The sequence below is a fragment of the Lynx canadensis genome, chromosome B1 (assembly GCF_007474595.2).
Source record: "Lynx canadensis isolate LIC74 chromosome B1, mLynCan4.pri.v2, whole genome shotgun sequence".
Lineage (NCBI taxonomy): Eukaryota > Metazoa > Chordata > Mammalia > Carnivora > Felidae > Lynx > Lynx canadensis.
Window position 1 is genome coordinate 100,517,306 of NC_044306.2, and position 24,107 is coordinate 100,541,412.

At 36.1% G+C, this 24,107-nt stretch overlaps 1 long non-coding RNA gene across 1 annotated transcript in view; it reads left to right on the forward strand.

The window, feature by feature from the left end:
- Positions 1-16,908, forward strand: part of LOC115512266 — a 35,364-nt gene extending 18,456 nt beyond the window's left edge. The window contains exon 3 of the long non-coding RNA XR_004343527.1: positions 16,871-16,908. This is a non-coding gene — a long non-coding RNA (uncharacterized LOC115512266). The remainder of the gene's footprint in view (positions 1-16,870) is intronic.
- The last annotated feature ends 7,199 nt before the right edge of the window (positions 16,909-24,107 follow it).

The following is a 24,107-nucleotide window of genomic DNA, read 5'->3' on the forward strand; positions in this document are numbered from 1 at the left end:
AGTTGGTTAACTGACCGACTTCGGCTCAGGTCATGATCTTGCAGTTTGTGAGTTCGAGCCCCGCGTCAGGCTCTGTGCTGACAACTCAGAGCCTGGAGCCTACTTCAGATTCTGTGTCTCTCCCTCCCTCCATCCCTCCCCTGCTCATGCTCTGTGTCTCTCTGTCTCTCAATAATAAATAAATGTTAAAAATAAATAAAAATAAAAAATAAAAAATGTATGTCAAAACACAGAAACATAAAAGCAACAAAGAGGTTAATCTGCCACCCGTTCATTCTCTAAACAGAGTTGCAACTCAGGCCAGCATGTGCCTGAACAAAATGCAGATTGATTGTGGGTAATATGGAAGTTAATTTTGAACACTCTTCCAGCAATGGATTCAAGAGGGTGTGTAAGCTACAGTTCATGTTCCTCCTTGCTCTCTAAACTGTTCCTGTTGTGACAGTCTGTGAGTTTGCCAAACTGGACTGAAGCAGCAGATCCTGTCTCCCACTCAAATTCTGTGCTTCCAACACTCAGTTAGCCTTTAATCCTTCATCCCCATGACATTCCATCACTTTGAGAACTGGGCACACACATAAGATTGATGCTAGAATACAGCTGTTTTAGCAGGGTTTTTTTTTTTTTTTTTTTTTTTTTTTTTTTACACAATGGGAGGATTTTCATAGATGTTCAGCTCTTAACTCTACTTCCTCCTGAAATCTCCCTGCTAATTCAACTGGGCATTGGTCTATTAATTTAAAATCGCTTCAATTTTCTAACAAAGAGCACGCTTCAATGATCCTCCTCATCTTACTAACACTTAACAGCTTTCTCTTACTATCCAAGTACATGCTTATGTAAAATACAAAGTAAGGATTCTAGCTTGGTTTAGTTACTAATTAGGTGATTAGATGGATGTTCTTACTCAAACTCTTTCAAATCAGTATGCCTGAATTTCTATAGCTGAAAAATAAGGTGCTTACAATAAAGGGGTTTTAAAGGTCTCTTCCAGTATTAAATATCCGTAACTCAGATTGGGAACTAACAGTTATATTCTGGGATATACACTGGACTCTAAAATCATATGCTTCCATATTGTGTAAAAGTATCAAAAGTATGTAGAAAATAAGATAAATTGATGCACTGATAGAAAGATGTGATAAAGCAAGTATAGTAAGATGTCAGTAGTAGGTGATAAATATACAGGTACTCACTGTAAAATTATTTCAATTTTTCTCTACTTGAAAAATGTTGTAATAAGTCATTGTAAAATGGTATCATTAGCATGTATGATATATATACATATGCATGAAATTATATCTTCTAGATACTATGGCTACTCATATTTGGAATTCTCTAAAATAATTATACACACATACTCTCTAAAATATGTCTTCCTTTATTTTGTCCACCACGGCAGACTACAATTTTTATTCCTTCGGCTTTACTCGGTTATCTCCAAAGGATTTGGAGCATTCCATGGTGATTCCAGAGCATGTCAAATTCATTGCAGCTGTAAAACAGCTGGTGCAGCCCGCTCACAGTGGCACTCTGAAATGTAGTCTGAATTTTTTAAAAGCTTGTGACTTGACTATAAACTTTATTTTCATGTTTTATGATGTTAGAAATAAATATGGGAGATAGTAATATTATATTGCTTGGTAATTCCTAGCATTAAAAAAAAAATTCAACATCCAGTTTGAGCTTGATTAATTTATTTGCTATCTCTTCCTTGATTTACTTTATGACATGCACAAATCATTGAAGTTGAAGCGAACTGCATCAAACGCTGTTTTGTGAATTGTAGTATTTTGTTCTTTGAATGAGAAGACAGACCTAGAGGCATCTCTGCAAATTTTACATAGAATGTGATACAATTTCATCACATGGAGATTCTGGAAAAGTCTTGTCTTGCCATCTTGAAAACAACACTTTAGATGCAGTGGAAAAATTGCTACCTTGCTTATTTCAAGCCCTCCCAACAGGAACGGCAGTGGCAGGTTGGGGAGGCTAAACTGTGGACATGGTAATATCCACAAAGAGGGGCTATTCTGCATGACAGAGGTAGAAACACAAGGCACGATTACTGGGGACACCAGCACAGGTGGAAGCAGCTCCCAGAAGATACAGTGTGACACGGCCATATCTGGAGAGCAGGGAAGAATGTCTGGTGCTATGAATCAGCTGAATGATGTATTTATATTCCAGTAAACATTTCTGGGGACATGTTGAATACCTGGCACTTGTAGGAATGATGTGTCTAGCAATATTAGATGGGGCTAAGAACCAGTGCTATACAGTATATGCATATACACACACACACATGACCCACACATACCTCTGCCTATGTGTCTAACATTTACCACAAATTCCTTTTTATTTGGAAGCTGATATAATACATGAGTCCCTTGTGGATAAGTCCCCAAGGCCAAAAGCTCTTCCTTCCTCACCTCAACCTTGTGTCTCTCCCACCACTTCCGTAAGTTTCTATGTGTCCAATGAATCTACACTTTCACATATCCCTGATACACAATGGGAGGAGGAGGAGTCTCCACAGGAGACTATATTATTCCTTGTTTTGTGGTTGATATCTCTTGCAGTTAGTTCAACCCCTTCACATGTCCTCCAAGTTCAGGTGGACAGATATCATGCAAACGTTTTTCTTGCTCTTGCTGTTTGATTTCCATTTGCTACTTGCCTAGATGTATGCACTGCAGACATCCTTGAATACCATATTGTTCTGCTGTCCAGCGATGTTCATCTTATTAATGTTTTCTATGCAGTGGGAAAAGGTTACTAGTTGTCTTTGGCTTTACTATGTAAAAATAACTTATTTGGAGTTGTTCATTGTCTGATGTTACAAAACACCTTACATTCTTCCAATTCTATCATCTATAGTTGAAAAGAATCCACTTGCAACAAGATGGTTTCTTATTTTATGGCTTTGTTATTAAACAGAGGCATAGTTACTTTGCACATATATTATATTGCATACTTTACCTGAGTTTGTCCTTGCAATATTTCTGTAAGAAAGGCAGGTGATCACAGTAAGTGTTATTGTTTCTACTTTACAGTAGGAGATCAGAGAATCTTGTGACTTTTCTAAGATTACCTCAAATCAGTGACTTAGAGGTATTAAGTATTGGGCTCAAAGGATGTGAATAGTTGGTTTTGGCAATATCCTTCCTGTTGTCAGAGAATGTATGTTGAAGGCTTGAGAAGGGAATAACTATCATTTTTGACATTATTATTCATATGGTGAAAGGTGAAAGCCTGGGCTTACAGCAAAATATTTGGGATTGCTTTGAGAATTCTCCTACTGGTTGACCCAAGGCTTCTCATTAGAATTCACCAGAATGTTTATTTCTAGGTTCATAATGAAAACTCAGGAGGAGGTGAGTGGATATTGATGTCTAATAATCAGTTTTAATTCCAAAACAAAGACTGATCTTTCTGTAAAACAGTCTTCTCCCATGTTATCTCTTAGAATATGGCAACCCCATTCTTGTGATTGTTCAGGTCAGGATTCTTAAATCTATTCTTGATTCTCTATATTGCACTGCATGCCTAGTCTATCAGCAAACCTTGAAAACATATTCAGAATCTGACCAATTTACTACTTCCATATCTTATACTTCATCCAAGCCAATAATTATTGGAATGGGCTCCTACCCTTTATCTTTGTCTCACCTTGATCTTCTTTAATCTGTTCCCAACACAATGGCCAAATGGGATTATGTTAAAACAAAGGTCAGATCATATTTTTCCTTTACACCAAAGCACGCAATGACCTCACATCTCACAAGGAAGTCAAAATTCTTATGATGGCTCACATCCGATGGATCATCTGCCTCCCCCATTTGCCTCTCCAAACTCATCTCCTGTTGTTCTCTCACTCGCTCTATTCAGCTACACTTGCCACCTCTCTTCTTCTAATGTGAAAATTTATTCCTGTCTGGAGCTTCTGTACTCACCGTTCCTTCTGCCTGTAACCCTGCTGCTCCAGGTAACTGTGCAGGTTGTCTACACATCAGTCAGATCTTTACTCAACTATGACCTTGCTGGAGAGACCTTCCTGGTCATCTTATGTAAGACTGCATAAGATCCATAAGCACAGACTCAGGCTCTACTTTTACACCTTAACTTTTATCATCATCTCACATACAATGTTTTACTTATTTGTATTGTTTATTTTATATCTCTTCCAGTAGAACATAAGGTAAATTAGCGCAAAAATTTGGTCTGTATTTTCTACTGTTGTGGACCCAAGGTGTAGAAAAGTTCTTGCAACATAGTTAGGAGTTAATGGCTATTTGTTGCATGAATGCATTTGTTGAATATGAAGTAGATGCTCTCTTTTGGGGAAAAGGGGTCTTTATTTTCTTTAGGCTATCAAAATGGCAACGAGCCAAATATAAAATAGACCAAGTCTAATACTGTAAGAGGTGCTAGGTAAGAAATGGAAAAGACAGGCATAGGAGAAAAATACAAATATGGTAGTTGGTAATCAAGATATAATAACACAGTAAATAATAATGTCTTTTGCTTAATTTGAATTTCGCCACTCTCAGATTTGCAGAAAGTACATATAATTTCCTTTTAATAAAAAAGAAAACAAAAGTTCAGAGAATTAATGTAATTTGTCTGGAGTCACACTACTAGTACATTAGAGAGCTAAAGTTTCAACACATATCTTAAGATTTTGAATCAATGTTCCTTTCACTTTTCACAAACTCACTATGGAATAACTTATTTTCAAGTCAATGTTATAGTAACAGGAAAATTAAAGCTTCTTAAATCAATACTGAAAATATGTTTAATTAGAAGGGTCTAGTAACTATACCAAAATAAAACAAACTCTCAGAAGAGTCAAAATGATTTTTAAACGATTTTACTATTGGCATTATTTTACATAGGGAAAGTGATGGGAAAATATGCAAATATTGCAAAGAAGCCTCATTGGAATTTCATTTATTTTTTTTCACTTTGCTTTCAGGAATGTGTAGACAAGCATTCTAACTCTAACAAAGAAATGCAAAATATTTTAAAGAAACACCCGTGTCAGGAACATGATAGCTGAAAATGAAATAGCTATGGAATTATACCATATAGTAGTTAACCTGAAGAGGTTCAATATACCATTCCAGATATTCTCACTAGGAAGACAATGTTTATTTAAATTTAATATTTGAATAATTTTCATGAAGAAGTAACTTCCTTGAAAGATAGAATAATCAGAGGCTATTTTTACTCTTAAGTTGTTCTGAACTTCTTAGTACCTCACGGGAGCAGAACTTCACAATATTTTTTCACCTTTGCTCTTTTTCCCTGTCTCCCAAATGATTAGTTGGGATTTATCATTATAAATGCTTTGGTAAATCCTGTAGTTCCTTTTAAGGATGAAATGTAGGGCAAATTTGAATGACTGGTGGCAAACTTCTATATTTCTACAACTAGATACATTAACATGTGGCAGACTATACTTTATTACTTGTCTTTCTTATTTTTTCTTTTCAAATCTTTATTTCAATTCTAGTTGGCTATCATACAATGCAATATTGGTTTTAGGAGTAGAATTCAGTGATTCATCACTTACAACACCCAAGGCTCATCATAACAAGTGCCCTCGTTAATGCCTATCACTCACCTGGCCCATGCCCCACCCACCTCCTTCCATCAGCCTTCAGTTTGTTCTCTATATTTAAGAGTTTCTCATGGTTTTTCTCCCTTTTTTTTTCCCTCCCATATGTTCATCTGTTTTATTTCTTAAATTCCACATAAAAGTGAAATCATATGGTATCTGTCTTCCTGTAACTGGCTTATTTTGCTTAGCATAATACACTCTAGCTCCATCCATGTTGTTGCAAATGGCATAATTTCATTCTTTTTGATGGCTGAGTAATATTCCATTGTATGTGTGCATGTGTGTGTGTATAAGATTTGTTTTTTTTAATAATTTGTAAAAACATATTTTTAATGTTGGTCTCATTTTATTTAAGAGTTTATTTTGTATCCTAAAATAGTAAACAGTAGCAAATGAGTTACAGAGCAAAGGAAAGACCAGTGTGGACTAAATGCTAACTAGTGACTAGATAGATACTTTATATGCATTATTTTACTTGCAATTCAGAATTATTTCATTAGTATGGGTATTCATAATCTGTATTTTATAGGCAGGGAAGATGAGATTCAAAAACTAAGTTTACACAGTTACTAAGGGAGAGACACAGAGTTTGAATTCCATTCCACCTCCAGAGTAAATGATCTTTCAAATACACCCTTCTGGATCCTCTGGTATCAGGGGAAAATGATCCAGGAAACCGCCCACAAATTTGCAATGCTTGAAATGGCCTAAAGCTGTCTTGGCAAATGATTTATTTTTTTTTAAATATGGTCTTAATTTTTTTTTCCAGTTTCATTGAGATATAATTGACACACAGCACTGTATAATTTTAAGGTGAACGATTCTATGGCAAAGAATTTATTAATTTAAGGATCAGAATATAGTATTTAAGCTAAAACTGTTAACAAGTTCTTTCATATATTGAAATCCAACTCCATCTCTACCGGTCCCCATTTATTATAAGAAGCCACACACAGCAATGACTTGCAATTTATTGCTTTTCAGGTATTTAAAAAGAGCTATTTTCCCCCTGAGTTTTCTCTTCTTTAGGTTAAATACTACAATCCACTTTAGATGATTCCCTAGTAAATAAAGTACCAATCATTTATGATCTGTAACCTGACAGAAATTTAAAACTCAGAGAGGGGTGCCTGGGTGGCTCAGTGGGTTAAGCCTTCGACTTTGGCTCAGGTCATGATCTCGTGGTTCATGTGTTTGAATCCCTGCTTGGGATTCTCTTACTCTCTCTCAAAATAAATAGGTAAACTTAAAAAAAAAAAAACTCAGAGAAAATTTTGACATTTAATATTTAATGTCCATTCTATTGATGAAATAACTGAGACCCACATTGGCTAAGTAACTTTTAAATAAAAATAGACTATATTTATCTAAGTTTACTACAATGAAGGTAAGTATGCACTCACATGTGCATATATGAAAGAGTAGTTTTGACCTTATTTAAACTCCAGAAAGAAATATACTTTCAAGGATTTTTAAAGGAACAGCCAGTATGCTTATGATTGATTTAAAAAAAAAAAAGCATAGAGTCTATTGCTTATTTATTTTGATATCCTAAATGGCAAAGTGTCTTACACATAGTGAAGATCAATGGATACTTGCTGCATACATTCTTTCCTTAATAACCATGACAGACATTTTGAAATAGATTTTTATAACTTAGCATTTGGTTTTCCCACTCTAATAGTATCCTAGCGCTTCTATAAGAAATTTTCAAAACTTGAATGGCTTGAAACAACAAATTTACTCTCTCCTAGTTCTGGAGGCTGAAAGTCAGAAACTAAGGTATTACCAGGGCCAAGCTCCCTCCTAAACCTCGGGAAGAGGATCCTTCCTTATCTTCCAAATTCTGGTAGCCCCAGGCATTCCTTAGCTTGCAGCTATTTGCAGCTGATTGAAATCTCCGGCCCTGTAGTCATGTTATGTTCTCCCCTCTTATAGCTTCTGTAATTCTTATAAGGACACCAGTCATACAAGATTAAGGGTCCACTCCACTCAAGTGCACCTACATCTACATCAACCCTATTTCTATTTCCAGATAAGGTCACCTTCTGGGTACTAACTAGGGTTTGTGACTTTAATATATTTTGAGAGGGACACAATTCAACCCATAATACTCACAAACATTAAAATCCTTATAATAATAAAAGTAAGTCCCTAACATATCCTTGTATAAGTTTTTAAGATGATTACACTTCATTTGTGCCAGAGTCTAAGTGTTCCTTGGTCCAACAAGTAAGTGTTATCTACAAGCATTTATTACACAATCTTGGCTTATTCATTTAGTGACAATAGGCCTGCAGAAAAAAGCTGGCAGAATCTAGTAGAAGGATCATGCTTCCATTTAGTCAAAAGTTAAACTGAGAACTAATTTAAAATTTAGGATATGTGAGGAGGTAGTCTCAAGCTATTTTTCTAAGCCTTTTCTAGATTTAATAGATCATTCTACCTAATTGGTTATGTAGAAAATTCAAACTCCATGAAGGGCTGTGTATCTAAAGTCCACTGTACCTTTGATGGATAGACTTCAGAATATTCTGTGCACTTCTTAAAACTGTATGAAGCGTGTTTGTGTGTGTGTGTCTGTGTGTGCGCATAAATGTATTTTCCTGGGACAGAATTCCTAGCTTTCCTCAGAGTGAAGTGATTCATCATCCTTCCAAATAGGAGAACCACTGACTAGATTAGCTAAATCAAGATGGTTCAAGGAAAAATAATGAATGTTGGCAAGGACATCTCTCCATGGCTTGCTCCTCAATATTCTACCTTTAACTTTTTCTCTTAGAGGTGCCTATATTCTTTAAAACTTTTAATTTCAGTGCAAAACTAGAGCCTATTGTTTTTTTTTTTTCATCTTAAGCTTTGTAAATTTTCAACCAGTTTTCCTGTTTTACATCATGTTTGTCCCATTACTCATTTCCTCATAGCCATAAGTTCTGCTTTGCAAAAAATGGTTAGATTTCTGATAACCAAATCTATAATAAAATTTAACGATTGACACTGAGCCAGTATTATGTGTCATTCATCAAATATTTGGCTGACCTTATTATATTCTATTTAGATACTATACTAGGAATTAGAGATATAAAAGATAAAAATAATTTTTTTTTAAAGAGTGGTCTTTTCATTCCAAAGAGGTCACAATTTATACAACAGTTTTAAAACTTGAACATACATATGAGTTACATGGGGATCATGATTAAAATGGAGATTCCGAATTGGTGGAGAGGAAGAATTCTGAGACCCTATATTTCAAATAAGTTATCAGATGATGCTTATGCTGTTGGTCTGCAGATGATATCTCATGTAAGAAGTGTTCTGTGCAGTCTTTCTCAACTAGATCTGGAGGAGAAGTCTGTCCTAATGCCTTAATCATCCATTTATGTCCTAATGACCTAATTATCCATTATGTATTCACTTCAATGTCTCTAGAATGTGCTAGTTATGCACCTTCCTTGAGAAAACTGAGAAAAATAGTCTTTAAATCACTTTTTGTCTTCTGTGTTCAAGTAGAAGCTTGTATTATTTAGGAATGAATTCAGATTTAAGCAACCAAAAGTCTATTCAGGGACTTAGACAAATAAGGGTTACTTATTTCAGACAGCCCGAAGTCAGGGCTTAGTAGTTCAGTGCTCCAAGGAACTTTCACCTTTTTTTTCCTTCAGTTATTCTCAGCATGTACAGGTAGGTGCTTACAGATGTTGTCTCTAAGTTGTGACAGCTGCCTCAGCAAGCTCGCATCTGCTTTCCAGGTGGAAGCAGGAAGAAATACGGGTAAGGAAAAGCCAAACGATAGCTCAGTTTATAAATGTCCCTTTTTAAAAGTTTCTTGGCAGGTAAGCACAGTGACTTCAAACTAACCTTTTTTTTTTTTTAACTTAATTTTTTTTTTTAATATTTATTTATTTTTTGAAGAGAGAGAGAGAGAATGGGGGAGGGAAAGAGAGAGAGGGAGACACAGAATCTGAAGCAGGCTCCAGGCTCTGAGCTGTCAGCACAGAGCCCAATGCGAGGCTTAAACTTGGGAACTGTGAGATCATGAACTAAGCCTAAGTCAGATGTTTAACCGGCTGAGCCACCCAGGCGCCCCTCAAACTCATCTTTTTGTGTAGAACTGGTTCACACAGTCATTCCTAACTGGAAGTGAGTGTGGGAACAGGACTATTTGAACTCTAGCTTTGGAGCTTCCATAGTAACAGAACGTAAGAAAGAGGTTTCAAATGGCTTTGGAACAGTCAGGCCATAGTTCCTGCCACACTCATGGAACTGAAATATCATAAGTAAAAACGCAATTATCCGTGCTCAAATTTAAAACAATAGTGTGAGCAAAAATTCTCCTAAAATATCCGAGTTGTCTAGAACTTCAAAGATACTGTATCGGACGCTGCCTGTTCTGATTACGCTTAGATTTGGCTATTCCCGTACCATCTACCCAATGCGAGTAGAAGTGCATTTCTCCCTTTGGCTTTCCCTAAGTCTTTTCCTCAGTTTTACAACTTCCTTTGTAAATAGAAATAATACCTTAATGCACAAAAGAACATGTATGTTTCACTTTTTATCTGTAAAATACCAAACTTTTCCACAAAAACACGAAGTTGTGAACAGTCTTAGTATCCTATGTTAGTCATAGGCAAACAAACCATTTGAAACAGATTATTTAAATATAGCTTCCTTTTTGATGTTAAAATCAAGTTCTAGTATTTACAGTCAGTTGTCTGTCTGACTTAAAAAGAAACAACGAAACTCCATGCAATGAAGAGTAGGGAATTAATAACAAAATACCATCGACTATGTCTTAGGCACTTTATATATTTTAATACCATTAGCCCTCTCAGCCACCAACTGAGGTCTTCACATAGTCCGTTTTCCTAATGGGGAAACTAAAGTTCAAAGCAGTAACTGCTGAACATCACATCATCCAGCTAAAAAATGTCAGAGCTGGATTTGAAGCCAAGTGTGTTTAAACTTCCCACTTCCTCTCTGTCTTAGAAGGCATGTGTGGAACGTACTATCTTACTCTGCTTATCAGTTACCTTAATGACACTCATGATGGATGTGTATGTAAAAACAGTAAAGATTCATTATTTGCCTCTATTCTCTTTTTTACTTAGAACTGAATTTAATAATTAAATATGCATCAAGTGATACTTGCTGGAAAGAAGAAATGCCTATCTTTTATTTCAATGCTGTGATATTAGTAATAAAAATTAAAGGGAGAAAAAGGAAAGAGCAGAGGCATTGGGGAAGTGTAGAAAGAAATGTAAAGAAGAAAATTTAAATCATAAATTAATTGCCACCTCTCTGACATAATAAATAAATTGGCATTTTACTTACAAAGTAGCCAAGATAATAAAACTTAGTAAAAGTGAGCCATCGCCATTTCCCACATTTTAGATAGTAAATGAAAGAAAATATTTAAACTCATGTTTAAAAATATATTTATGGCTTCAGATATCATATATGGAAGAAATAACAGTTTTGATTATACAGATTTAAATTTTCTATATTTTTAGAGTTTCTCTATAATATGAATTGCTCTAAAAATTAAGAAAAAAATTTTAACTAGGTAATTTTTTTTATTCCTAACACAAGGAATTATCAAGAATTGACTATGTTATAGCCCCTGGGCCAGGCACTAAGCATGTACTAAGTAAGGTACACAGATCCTGGTCCTGTCCTAAGAACCTACTCTAGTGGGATGACAGGTGAGAAAACGGCAATTCACACACAGTGTGACAAATACATGGGATTCTAGGGGACCAAACAGAAAAAAACATAGTTGTTTGAACCACTTTCAGCCTAATAGATTAGTAACTCCTCATTTTGTAAAAGTCCATTCCAAATGAATAAAATGTAAGGTTTAAATCTATATGAAGGTAAAACCTGGGCTTCCTGAAAACTTTCCACTCTGAAATGAATCATGTTGGAGGAATACAGATACCAAGGCTAGCTCTAGATGAATTAAAAGATGTTGCATTAAAAAAAAAAAAAAAGAGAGAGAGAGAGAGAGAAGAATGAGGTGGCTTCTGTAATTAAGAGAAAGGATAATCGTTTCATGGTTTCAAAGCTTCTCAATGTTAGAAGAGACAGCCTATGTAGTTACACAGAAATTGCATATAATATACAGAGAGAAAGATATAGAGATATAGAGATCTCTATCTCTCTCCCTATGCACACATATAAACAGTTAAATGCTGAGCAGGAAGTACGGCGTTCAGAGCCAAAGAAGTGAGGAGTGTCCTGGCTACCTCTGGGAGTTGGCAGGAAGCACAGAGGCTGCGGATAGGAATTAGAAGTATTTGATAGCTCAGAGGAAAACATAGCACGGAGGGGGAAATAGTGTAAACAGAAAGGTCACGAAATAAAGGCAGGGCACTGGGTTCCCTGGTGGATGCGGACAGGAACAGAGGCTGTAATCCAATAACCAACAGGGTACAAAGCGCCTCCATCGCAGAAGTGGCGACCTTGGCAGGAAGCACAGATCATACCATTATGTCCTCATTTTTCTCCTCTGTTGGGAGCAGATTTTATGAGTCTACTTCAGACAGAAGACATTGTAGAAAGAAAAATTATGGGGCACAGAGTTTTAGAAAAAGAAGAAAGATTGCCTTGAGTCTGTTTCACCTAATAGCCTTTTCCTGCAGATCAGGTTTTGAGGTTAATGATGTTTATTCTGTTTGGGGGGGACTGGAATCTAATATGTGAATTTTGATATCAATATCTAAAGAACTAGATTGACAGTTTTGATTTTTTTTTTCATTCAAAACTTATCCGAGTTAGACATACCCTGAAGTTAATATTAACAGCTGAAACTTTAGTTTGCCTCACTTTGGCCCTTACAAGACCCTGTACCTGATTTGGCATTTGTAATTTTGATTCCTTTTCAAATTGCATAAAGAATATGAATGATAATTTTTTAATAAAGATGGCAGATGACTACTTGGGTCACTGCAGCATTACTGATAGATTTTGTAGGTGGAACACTTTCTTGCCAGCTCTACGGAGGCCAAATTTCTACATTCAATGTGAAGAGTGCATATGACATATCAACTAAATGTCTAGAAAACTGAAAAGGATATTTTAATGCATTTCATAAGGAAAACTGGTCAATCAATCTTGAAATGCTGCAAACTGAAATTCAACACAGTTTTTGAATATTTACTTCAGTTGCTCAGATTGTTGAAGAAAACCATAATTGCAATCTGTCAGCCTCTGATGGTTGGATATTGGATAGATTTAACTTAGTGTACAAGCAAACACAATGTGAAATAGATGTTTCTGTAAATCAAGTTTATAAGCTTTACTTTTGTTATTATGCTACCTTTTATCTTTATCTAACTAAATTTTATGCACTAGATAACCAAATATGATGCTTTGGGCTACCGGTACGAGGACCCCCAAGTGAAAATGATACGTATCATAATAAGCATTTGTGAGCTCACATTAACAGAGTTCCAGATAGGGCTGGCCAGCATAGTGATGTAGGTCTGGCACACTGATGCCATTATCATTTTTTCATCTGAATTCCCTGCCATTGTCAGCATGTTTGCATCATCCCCCATCATGATTTCAATATAGCGTTGATAGTTCCATGAGGCACATGACCTCTCTAGTGAAGGACAAAGAGATGATCCCTTCCAGGGTCTCTGTTTTTGTTACTAAGAAATAAAGATCTCACTCCATCAAGCCAAGATTTAGAAAATAGATAACTAATTTTCCTTTCTCATAAAGGCTAATTGTGTGGTCAGCATTGGTCACATGGCATATCATTCCTGTAAGCTTTCCCCGGGGTCTGTGCCTGACATTTTTCAGCCTCTAAACTGGGAGTTGGGTTCTGCCAGGAGAGATGGAGGGGAGTCATGGGGATAGGTCTATTGTGAGCAACCAAGTTCCATCACAATTAGCCTTTATGAGAAAGGAAAATTAGTGATCTATTTTCTAAATCTTGGTTTGATGGAGTGAGAGCTTTATTTATTTATTTTTTTATTCTTTGGGTGTATACTTACTCATATGAGCACATCTGTGTTTTCACCATCTGTGTGTTGCATTTTTTCTCACTCTCCAGCAATTTTACTTGCCACAAATCTTCCTCCAGAGTCTGAAAAACTTCAGACATTTTTATGTTGATGTAAGCTCCTTTGAGCTGCAGACTTTGGCCAAGTTATAACAAATCCACTAAACTGTGGAGATTTTATATCTCACGAAGGCCAAGAGGGTGGGCCTCTGAGCTACACAGCACAGAATGCCAACCATCCTGCATCCAATTACTTGGGCACAGGCCAGAACAATTGGTGTTTCCTGTCTCTAGTCCAAACTTTGAGCTGCTTCCTAGCAGAGGTCACAGGAGGGTAAAGGATGTTCCCTAAGGACTCTACTGACCCCTAAGACCTTACTGGAAAATAGCAGACTAGCTCAGGCTCCACAGAGTATCTCCAACTAGTATCTTCAAAGACTCGCATTTATTCAAAATGTCTGGGCACTGTTCTTGCATGACAGGTGAAGGTCTAGCTCCATTCCTTACTTCCTCCAGGAAATTTTCCACCCATACAGCAGCCCTCACTCAGCTGACCTGAGATTATATAACACTTTGTCAATAATTCTCATTCAGCATTTAATCGTATGCTAGTCTGCAACATTTTTTTTTTCTTCAAGTGTCTTATATTCAAAGACTTTTTGTGTTTTTCCCAAACTACAAAATAAAACCTTTCAGATCAAGGACCACATTTTTCTGTTTCTTACCATACTCTTACTATCCATGTGCCATATAAATACATTAAATAAGCAACCACATATAAGATGAAAAAAACTTAAGATGGTGATAAGTGCTGGTAGAGGAAGGATCATGAGTCATGTGATGTATGGGGGGAACGTAACCTAATCTCCAGTTGAGAAATGATTTCTCTGAGAAAGTAATATATGACCTGACTGACACCTGCAGGATGAGCAGGAGAAAATTAGGGACAGATAATGTGCTCATGTGCAAATATGAAGTTGTGTCTGGAGTAGAGAGTGCAACGTGGATGATGGTAGAGAATGAAACTGGGGGAAAGGTGGGCCAGAGGGTACCGCAATCTGTTCTCCTTCCCAGACTAAGAGCATGGAGCTGCCCAACCAGAAACTGCACTTGTCATTATCCTTTCCATTAACTGTAGCCACAAGATACATCTCTCTCTGATGGCATGCAAGTAGAAGTGATGTCCCTATATCTCAGACAGGATTTTAAGTCAATGGGTGCACTTCCTCCACATGCTCACCTCCCATCCTCTGGGCTCCAATGGTAACAGCAGGGTGACTTTGGAAGCTCTGTGATAGAGGCCGTTGTACTACTCTTGGTCTAGGACCCTAAATGATTGCTTGCGGAAGATCCTTTACCAACCCGGAGCCCCTATCCTCAATTGTCACATTGAAGAAGGACAAACTTCAGCTTTAAGTCATTGAAAGTTGGAGGGATCTTTGCTAAGATTGCTTAACCTAACCAACGTTAGGGAATTTGGTTCTGATATCACAAGTAATGGGAAGTTATTTAAAGATTTTTACATGGAGAGATATATGATCAAATCAACATTTTGAAAAGATTTTTGTGTGCAAAGTGGAGAATATATTGGGCTGAGTGAGAAAGAATTAGGTGAAAAAAAAAATAAAGACAAACAGAAAAGCTATTGCAGAAGTCTTAGTGAGAAAAAAGTCTCTTGAGGCTGTGGAAACAGAAGTGGGTGGATTCAGATCTAAAGTGATGTTGATCAGATTTGGTAATGTATCGAATGTAAAAATTTGAGAGGGAGGGTATCTACAAAGACTGCTACTTCTCTGGCTTTGGGCACTGGGTAATTGGGTCATGGCCTTCCTTTTAGATTAAAAAAAAATAGAGAAAAGTCTTGAGTTCACATTCATTTGCGCACATGCACAAGTAGATACCCTTATTAATGTACAAAGATCAGTCTCTTATTCCACAAAAATGAAAGGAGAGCTGTGCTGTCTTCGAGAGGTAGCCCTTTAAAGTCATTGTGCTGGTGGTAACTGAAGCCTGGAATCAGATCAGCTCTTTAGCTAAATAGCTAGGATGTTTAACTTGGTTATTCCATTTTTATCTGCAAAATGGGGAAATAATAGCGCCTGAGACATGGGTTTGTAACCGGGAGAAAATGCAAGAATACATATAAAGCATGTAGAAGGATACTGACCCTTGGTAAGAACTCATTCACTATTGCTTCAAAGGCAGCACAGTCACATACTCTTACACGTTATCCAGGTTTGGAAGTGTCATCAGCATATCATGTACTCTTTAGGTGGCAAAGTATATTCAGCTAAAGCACTTTTAATTTTACAGTGTATGCTTCATACAAATAAGTTAATTTTATAGGCCTGGTTTACTCACTGAATTCCACAGGCAAAGCTTAATGCTAATGGTCTGTTTTTCTGCTCTCATTTTGGCAAGTTTGTTTTCGGGCCTGATTTATAGATAAATTCCAAGTCTTGGCCCTTTCTTCCAGGGCTCCACATTTACCCCCATTATAACATAATACTTTTCCACAGTCACCTAAATCTGCACTTATTTCCTTCAATTCTAAACTCAGTACCCCCTCTGTGAATAGTCTCTTTAACCAATTTCTGCACTCTTTTAACTTCGTTAACTTTCTTACATCTTTAATTCTTTTAGTTACTTTCTTCTTAAAGGAATCCACAGCTGCTCTAATCTTCCTCTTGAAAGCAGCTTTATATTCAGTATCAATCTTATGCCCTATCATTCCTGCCAATATTCTCCCCATTATCTTCCTCGCTGGTGCTTATAGAATCAGTCTTATCTTACATTCCTTTCAATAGGAATGAGAAAGGGATATGTGTGTGTGTGTGCGCGTGCGTGTGCGTGTGTGTGTGCGTGCGCACGCGGGCGCACACGCACGCGTGCTTGTGCCTGGAGTTGGGGGAACCACTAAGGTTAAAAAAGAGATAATATATAACAGCAAAACACACAATATAAACGTAAGCTCTCCACTAAAGTTATACACCTTAATCCAAATATTTCAATGCTTCTTGGGAAACACTGTAAAATTATGTTTTAGGACTATTTATAGAAGAGCCTTTCCAGGTATCAGCTATGTTCCCTACAAGCAATTTTCCACTTTTTCCTTGAGTGTGTGTGTGGGGGGACTTTTGTCAGATTCAATGTCCTAATACAGATTATGTTTTTTTTTTTATATATATGCCACTTTATTTATTTATATATTTTTATTTTTTTTTATTTTACAGAAAGAACACTGCTAGTGGGGGAGAGGAGCAGAAGAAGAAAGAGAGAGAGAGAATCTCAAGCAGGCTCTGTGCTCAACATGACCCTAATGCAGGGCTCGATCCCACAACCCTGGGATTATGCTCTGAGCCAAAATCAAGAGCCAGATGCTCGACTGAGCCACCCAGGCACCCCAATATATGCCACTTTAGAATGTTGCCTAATTTTGTCCCAAAATGTCACCTTTCATTTTCATTCACTGCCTTCTCATTTTAAATCCATATAAAGTTTTAAAGAAAAATATTCTTCTAATTTCTATGTATATTCAAGTCAAGTATAGTAAAATTTCAGGGAGATCCAAAAGAGAACAGACAGGGCAGGGCAGGATCTGTGTAGTTCTGATCATTTGGCCAAATGTTTTCATAGTATCAGAATAATATCACACCGCTACAGCACAGAAAAATGTAATGCCCCCAAAATAAATTTTTGATTTTACTATACAGAAATACTCGAAGGGCAGCTTTCCTTTTTTGAAGGAGATAACTGGAAGAATTCAAGCACTGCCAAATTCACTCCCTCCTTCATGCCTTCTATTCATTTATGCACTCGTTTATTCTTACACCAAATACTTTTTGACAATTTTGTTATGTATAGTGAGGTTAGAAAGATGTGAGATATTTCCCTATTTTGAGGATTCTAAAAATCTGCTAGGTAGTTAGTAAGCTAATTAAATATATATTCACATATTATATATAATATATAATATAACTATATATAACTATAACCCAATTAATATATCAACAATTAATAATATAATTAATTTATATATTTTGAGAACCAAAATCATGTCAAAGCATGTACAAAGCAATGCACTAGGACAAGTATTATTCTCCAATTTTTATGATGGAAGAAACAGAGACTCAAAGAAATTAATCAATTTATATAGCCTCACCCAACTACTACTTAAGTAACAGAGCCAAGATTTAAGTAAAGCCATCTCCCTCTGATTCTAGAATAGTGCTCTGAACAGTTATACATTGGTTCCTACTTAACAATTGTTTTATCAAAATAAAAGAAAACCTAGTAATGTTCAACCAGGTACAATAATACAGAGGTTTTATAAAATTAATAAATCAATTTTTAATTGTGTTTTACCTAACTTTTTCTCAACATAGCTATGTTTAAAGGCATATTTTCTAATAGGTGATTCTAATTCATATAATAACGTGTTTCATAAGGGGACTCAGAATACTTTCCTTTTGTGTTTTTTTTAAATGTTTTTATTTATTTGTGTGTGTGTGTGTGTGTGTGTGTGTGAGAGAGAGAGAGAGAGAGGGAAAAAGAGAGAGAGAGAGAGAGAATGCGCTATCAGGGGAGGGGCAGAGAGAAAGGGAGACACAGAATCCAAAGCAAGCTCCAGGCTCCAAAACATCAGCACAGAGCTGATGTGGGTCTTGAACTCATGAACCACAAGATCATGACCTGAGCCCAAGTCAGATGCTTAACCGACTGAGCCACCCAGGCACCCCTGTGCCTTTAAAACTCCTATTCTTCCTCCTAGCCTAACTCAAAATTCACCCCCCCCCCCCTAAAAATCTTTCCCTGAACCAACGCCCAGATAGCACAAATCCTTTCCTTCATGACTGAACCTTCCTGGCATGGAGTACACTTAAGAGTCACAGGGCTACATCACATGAGGTAGTATTGTGTCTGTCTATGTGCCTGTCTTTCTTGACTGAATATGAGCATGACAAGGCAAGTCATAGTACAGTTCCTTCTCTCATAATACCTCATACATCGTTTTCCACATAGTTAGTCTTAAGTGAATGTTGGACACTGCTGGTATTTAACTAAAACAGTATTCTGAGCCCAAATGTACTCAGGTATGTGATTCCCTGGCTACATTAACGAGGCAAAACTGAAATGTTAGACACAGAAAGGACTTTTTTTTTTTTTTTTGGTATTATCTGCCTATACTTTCTTGATGTAAAAATATGTGCACTGGGTAAAGATTATCTAATGGTTACATTTACTCCTGAATATAGGTATTAAGCTAGCTGACGTGTGTCTAAAATAATGCTTTACAAATGATTTAATAAAGGAATGTAAGCATAAACAAAGGCCTCTAAATAAACCAGGAAAAGTTGACTATAGGTATGGAAAACTTGCAAGTCTATGCAAGGTATTGTTAGAAAATGTGTTACTTAGCACGAGGCCAATGTCCTTATTTTTAACATCTTAAGGTACCATATTATAATGGTCCATGTGGTACTTCTCTGTAATCAAACTGCTTGAGCTGGAATCATGTTCTTCACCACTTACTGGCTTAGACATTTACTTTAGTTTTCCATATTATATCCATTTGTAAAATTGTTGTGGGAATTAAATTAAGATAACTCCCCTAAAGCACTTGCTGGGTGCCTGGCATGCAGTAAACTCTGTACATGTTAGCGATTCTTATTTGAATTAGAATTCAAAGTTTCAGGTTTTGTTTCAGGTTACTCAATATGCTTATTGATGGACTATGTGAACACAGGACCTAGCAACGTCTCATGTAGCTAATGGAAAAACCTAAACCATAGAAGATGGTCAAAATGGTAAAAATCTTGGCAAATAACATTTCCCCTTTACTTTAAGCTGCTGTGGCTCCATGTTCTTTTTATGTTTTGTTTTAAATTTGCAATACATGAGGTTTAAAAGTTTCCACACTGGGTGGGGTCCAAACATGGTGCCTCTTTAGGTTAGAAAATGACAAGATAAATACTGAAAGATTAGGAGAAATACAATAGAGAACCGTATCTGTGAAGAATATATCAAACTGCCATCCTCAAGGGACCATTGTTCATTTATTCATTCAGAGAAGCATTTTGCAACAAGCAGACTATTAGTGAGGCAGGATAAAGGAGTGATTGTACATGAGAACAATTTCCAAAGTTTCTAAAAGGAAGTAAACACTAAATCTCTCCAAGAAGGACTTGTAGCATTCTTGGCTTTACTATATGCCATGCATCCATCTATCTGCTTACATTGAGAAATCTTTACTCCACATTGCCAAGTAAAGTTAATGAGGAAGTATTCTGAGACAAAAGCTCTATATCCAAGCTTTCTACTGGACTAGCTCTTTGCCAGTCAATAGGTGTTCCTGTAATAAAATCCCTAAATGTCACAGTCAGAATACTAGAAACATTGATAATGGGACTTACAAGCAAACATGTCAAAAAAAAAAACCATATATAACAAGAAGCAAAGAAAAACAACAACGATGAGAGACATAGGAAATAGGAGAAAACAAGAGGAAATTCTTCATGAAATAGATTAAATTTTTGACTGTACATTCTCTGTGAAATGAGAGGAACTGTTTCCTCTTTGAAATAAAAGCTCAAAGAGAAGATGTAAAGATTCAAAGACAAGCTGATATACAGTAAAAGAAAATAAATATTGGATGGCAGATCTTGTTCGAAAAAATAATGATGCCCAGTAGAGATGGCAAAAGTAGCAACATTTCGGTGGTGACAACTTCTCCCAGGGAAAAGTGATCTGGACAAAAGAAAGAGGAAAGAAACAGTAGAAGCCATATGGCAGCTGACCAGACGTGTCGGTGAGAATATAGGAGCCACCCCTGACACTTCTCAGAATTAACTGTTAAGATTCTGAATTGGGTTGGTGTCCTGTGTTAGTTCCCGGTAGTAAGAAGTAGTTAAATTATGTTTCCATGAAGTAATTCCTGACTAATCTGTTTTGTTTGAAAGAGACATTCTAGAACTAAAAACACAAAACTGAAACAAAAAGGAATGTTGTACATTCATATTATTAATATTTTATCATTTTAGTTTTTGCCTTCCAAACACAGTCCAACAGTGCCCAGATCTAAAATGTCCAAACCCAAAATACCATCTCTTATTCAGGTAGGGAGTAGACATCTGTATTAGATTCTTGATGAGATTTTGGTTACAACCTTGTCTGGATAAAAATGACTCTGGATACACAGTCAGGAAAGGGCTGCTTCCTATATGTCAGAGTAAAGCTTTAATTAGAAGTATTTACTGCTGACTCCTTGTTCCCTATCCTCCATACAGAGGAAACACAACCATCGTGCAATATTCGTATTTCTTGGAGAAAAGTGAAGATTACAAGTTTCTCTCAGTTCAATAGAAAAGATAAGGAGCCAAAGACAGTGACTGGCAGAAATTCAAAAGAGTGGGAACATTATGCTAAGAGATACAGTAAAAGGATGTTAAATTATGGAGAAGTGTTTGTTGTGTTTATTTTTTAACAACTGAGATAGCGTTTTAAGAGAATGAAACATTTCCAGTTATTTAAATGTCTTTGCCCCTCAACCTCCTTCACCATAGGGGTTGTAAACTCTAACTCCTTTCAAGTTCAAATACTTTGGATCTCTTGACTTCACTTTTTGTTTAGTTGTGTCTTTGAGAAAAGACCAGAGAGTTTTGAAATTTCACAGTGATGGCTAGGTGACATGGCTAGATGGATATCTACTCATGTAGCAAGTTGGTTGCTGAAATTCAGGAAACCAGGTACCGAGTATCTGGTATTTGCTATTGAATAGTTTCATACTGAAAGTTTTAATGCTTGTGACCTTAAATTGTGAAATGAAAACAAATGCATCCAAAAATCTGAATTTCAAAGTTCTGACCTTGGGTTAATAACATTGAATGTAGGCGAGGATGGTATTTTAAAAATGCATGCAGTTTTACAGTCCCAAGCAGTCTTCAACATTTTGAGTAGTCGAGGGTTGCAGAATATATCCCATATGAAAAGGGGGCCATGACTTTGAATTCCGTCTCCAAGCCAAATTTTACAAAGGTCCCTCATTAGCCCATTGTTCTCTATAGTACCCATCACCTCTCCTTGGAAGTTTGTTCCATTTCAGAAGAAAAACGAGGTCCACAGAGTCCGTTCAGTACATTTAAAAGAAAAAAAACATAATTGGAACAGGATTGCTATGTCACATTCATAAGATTTTTATTTAATCCTGCAAAGTCTCTTTTCTCCTAAGTAGTTTATTTTGTCTCTATTTATCTAACTGTATCTTCTTCTTTATTTAAGAAAAATATCTTGAAATGAAATTATCAGGTCAAAGAATATGCATTTTACATTATGATGCACATTGTCAAACCTTATTCCAAAAAGAGGAAAAAGTTATACCCCAATCAATTTTGCATGAATGTGCTTATTTCCGCACATTCTATCTCTAAATATTCCCAATAGTATTCCTTTTTTTATGTTTTTGTCCTTGCCTGTTTTTCTGTAAGGGGAGCCCATATTTTTCTTACTTATGTTTTAGAAATACTTGATATTTATATATTATAAAATTATTTTTCTGTCATAAAAGTTGCAAGCATTTTCCTAGTTTGTTGCTTATGTTTCTACCTTTTTATAATTATTCTATGTAAAAGGAATCAATGTTTATATAATCACATCTCTTATTTTTTTTCTTAATCACTTATCTTTATGACTTTGTTATAAGTTTAGAAAGTCTTTTTTTACACTCAAGAAGTTAAAAAAAACTTTCACTCTATTTCCTTCTACTTATTTTATTATTTTTTTAACGAGACATAGAAGAGTTGTTAAGGACACTGATTTGCACAAATTTGGATTTCAGTTCTGCTCTTTAATTTTAAACCATGTGAATTTAAGCACATTACTTTATGTCTAAAATGAGGAAGAGAATTTCTACCTTTTGTTATGAGAGTATTAAAGCAAAGAAATTTATGAAATACTTGGCATGGAGTAATGTGATATGCCCAGCATATTACGAGTGCTCTCTAGATAGGTATTTTACTATTATTATCCCTTACATTTAAATATTGGATTCACCTAGAATATTTCCCTGAGAAGTCAGAAACACCTTTTATTTTTTAATTTGTTTATTTTTATTGAGAGAGAGAGAGAGATAGGGAGAGAGAGAAAGAGAGAGAACACGAGTGAGGGAGAGGGGTGAAGGACAGAGAGAATCTTGAGCAGGTTCCACGTTCAGGGCTGGGCTGCTGATGCAGGGCTCTACCCCACAACCCTGGGATCAGGACCTGAGCTGAAATCAAGAGTCAGATGCTCAATTAACTGACTTATCTTTTAAAAGTAAAGATTTTTCTTGTTACAAATCTTTCTGATACCACCTTGTGTTCTCAGAATAAATCTTAATTCCTGAACTTGTCGCTATCAATCCTCACAATTTTGCTTTGACCTGGATGCCCAGCCAAAGCCTCCTGCTGCCGACTCTCATGTTATTATCTCATTATACCAATTTATTTATTATTTCTGAATGGGACTTGCACTTTGATACTCTTGTACTTTCTCCAAATTATTACCATTTTTTTTTCTCCCTGGAACCTACCCCCTTTTCTGTCCTGAACATATTAAAATAATTCTTTGAGGCCCAGGTCAAGAATTGCCTTCTTGATGAAACTTCCCATTGTTGCTCCTTCCCAACAGAATTCATTGTTTTCTCTTCTGACTTCCATCGGATGGTTGCCCCTCTCTTAGCACTACAGTACACATGGGCATTGCTGTGTTCACGAATATCCACCAGTTCACGAATATCTTGTGGGAAATGTTCTTTCATGCTTTTCAAACTTACCTGCCCACTGTTTGACATACCGAGTGGGAATGGAAAATATGTGATGACTATAAAATACAATATATAACTTCTGTCCTATTTATGTACACCAATCACAACACTTACTTGGATATAGTTGCCCATATAAAACATATTATGTGTGTATACATATATATGTATAATTGCATATGCATATAATTTTTCTATGTAAATACTTATTACATATAAAACCTTCAGGTTACATTTATAAATTATATCAACCATGAAAAGTACTTTTTGGCAATGTCATCGCATCTTTCAGGCTTCAAAATATTAAAAGGCTGAACACTTTCAGATACCGATATATTCTGTGTAAAATTTAAGTCAGCAAAAGTCTTAAGATACAGAGAGTCTATGCTGACCTATAGTCACGGGACTTTAGAACAGCTGGCCATGTGTTCATATCCCTGCGTCATTTCCGTTACTGTACGATGAGATCAAAGATGGACTATAACTGGTCTGCATAAAATCTAGTTAAATTAACATTCAGGGATCACCACTCTGTGCCCAGATACTATCATAAGGGTGACCATTTTTCAGACTATACTCTCTGAAATATTTGACCTAGAAGATGCTAAAAGGTTCTCCTCAAATAAAGGAATTCTATAGAACAATTAGTTTGGGGTGTAGCACATACCGATTTC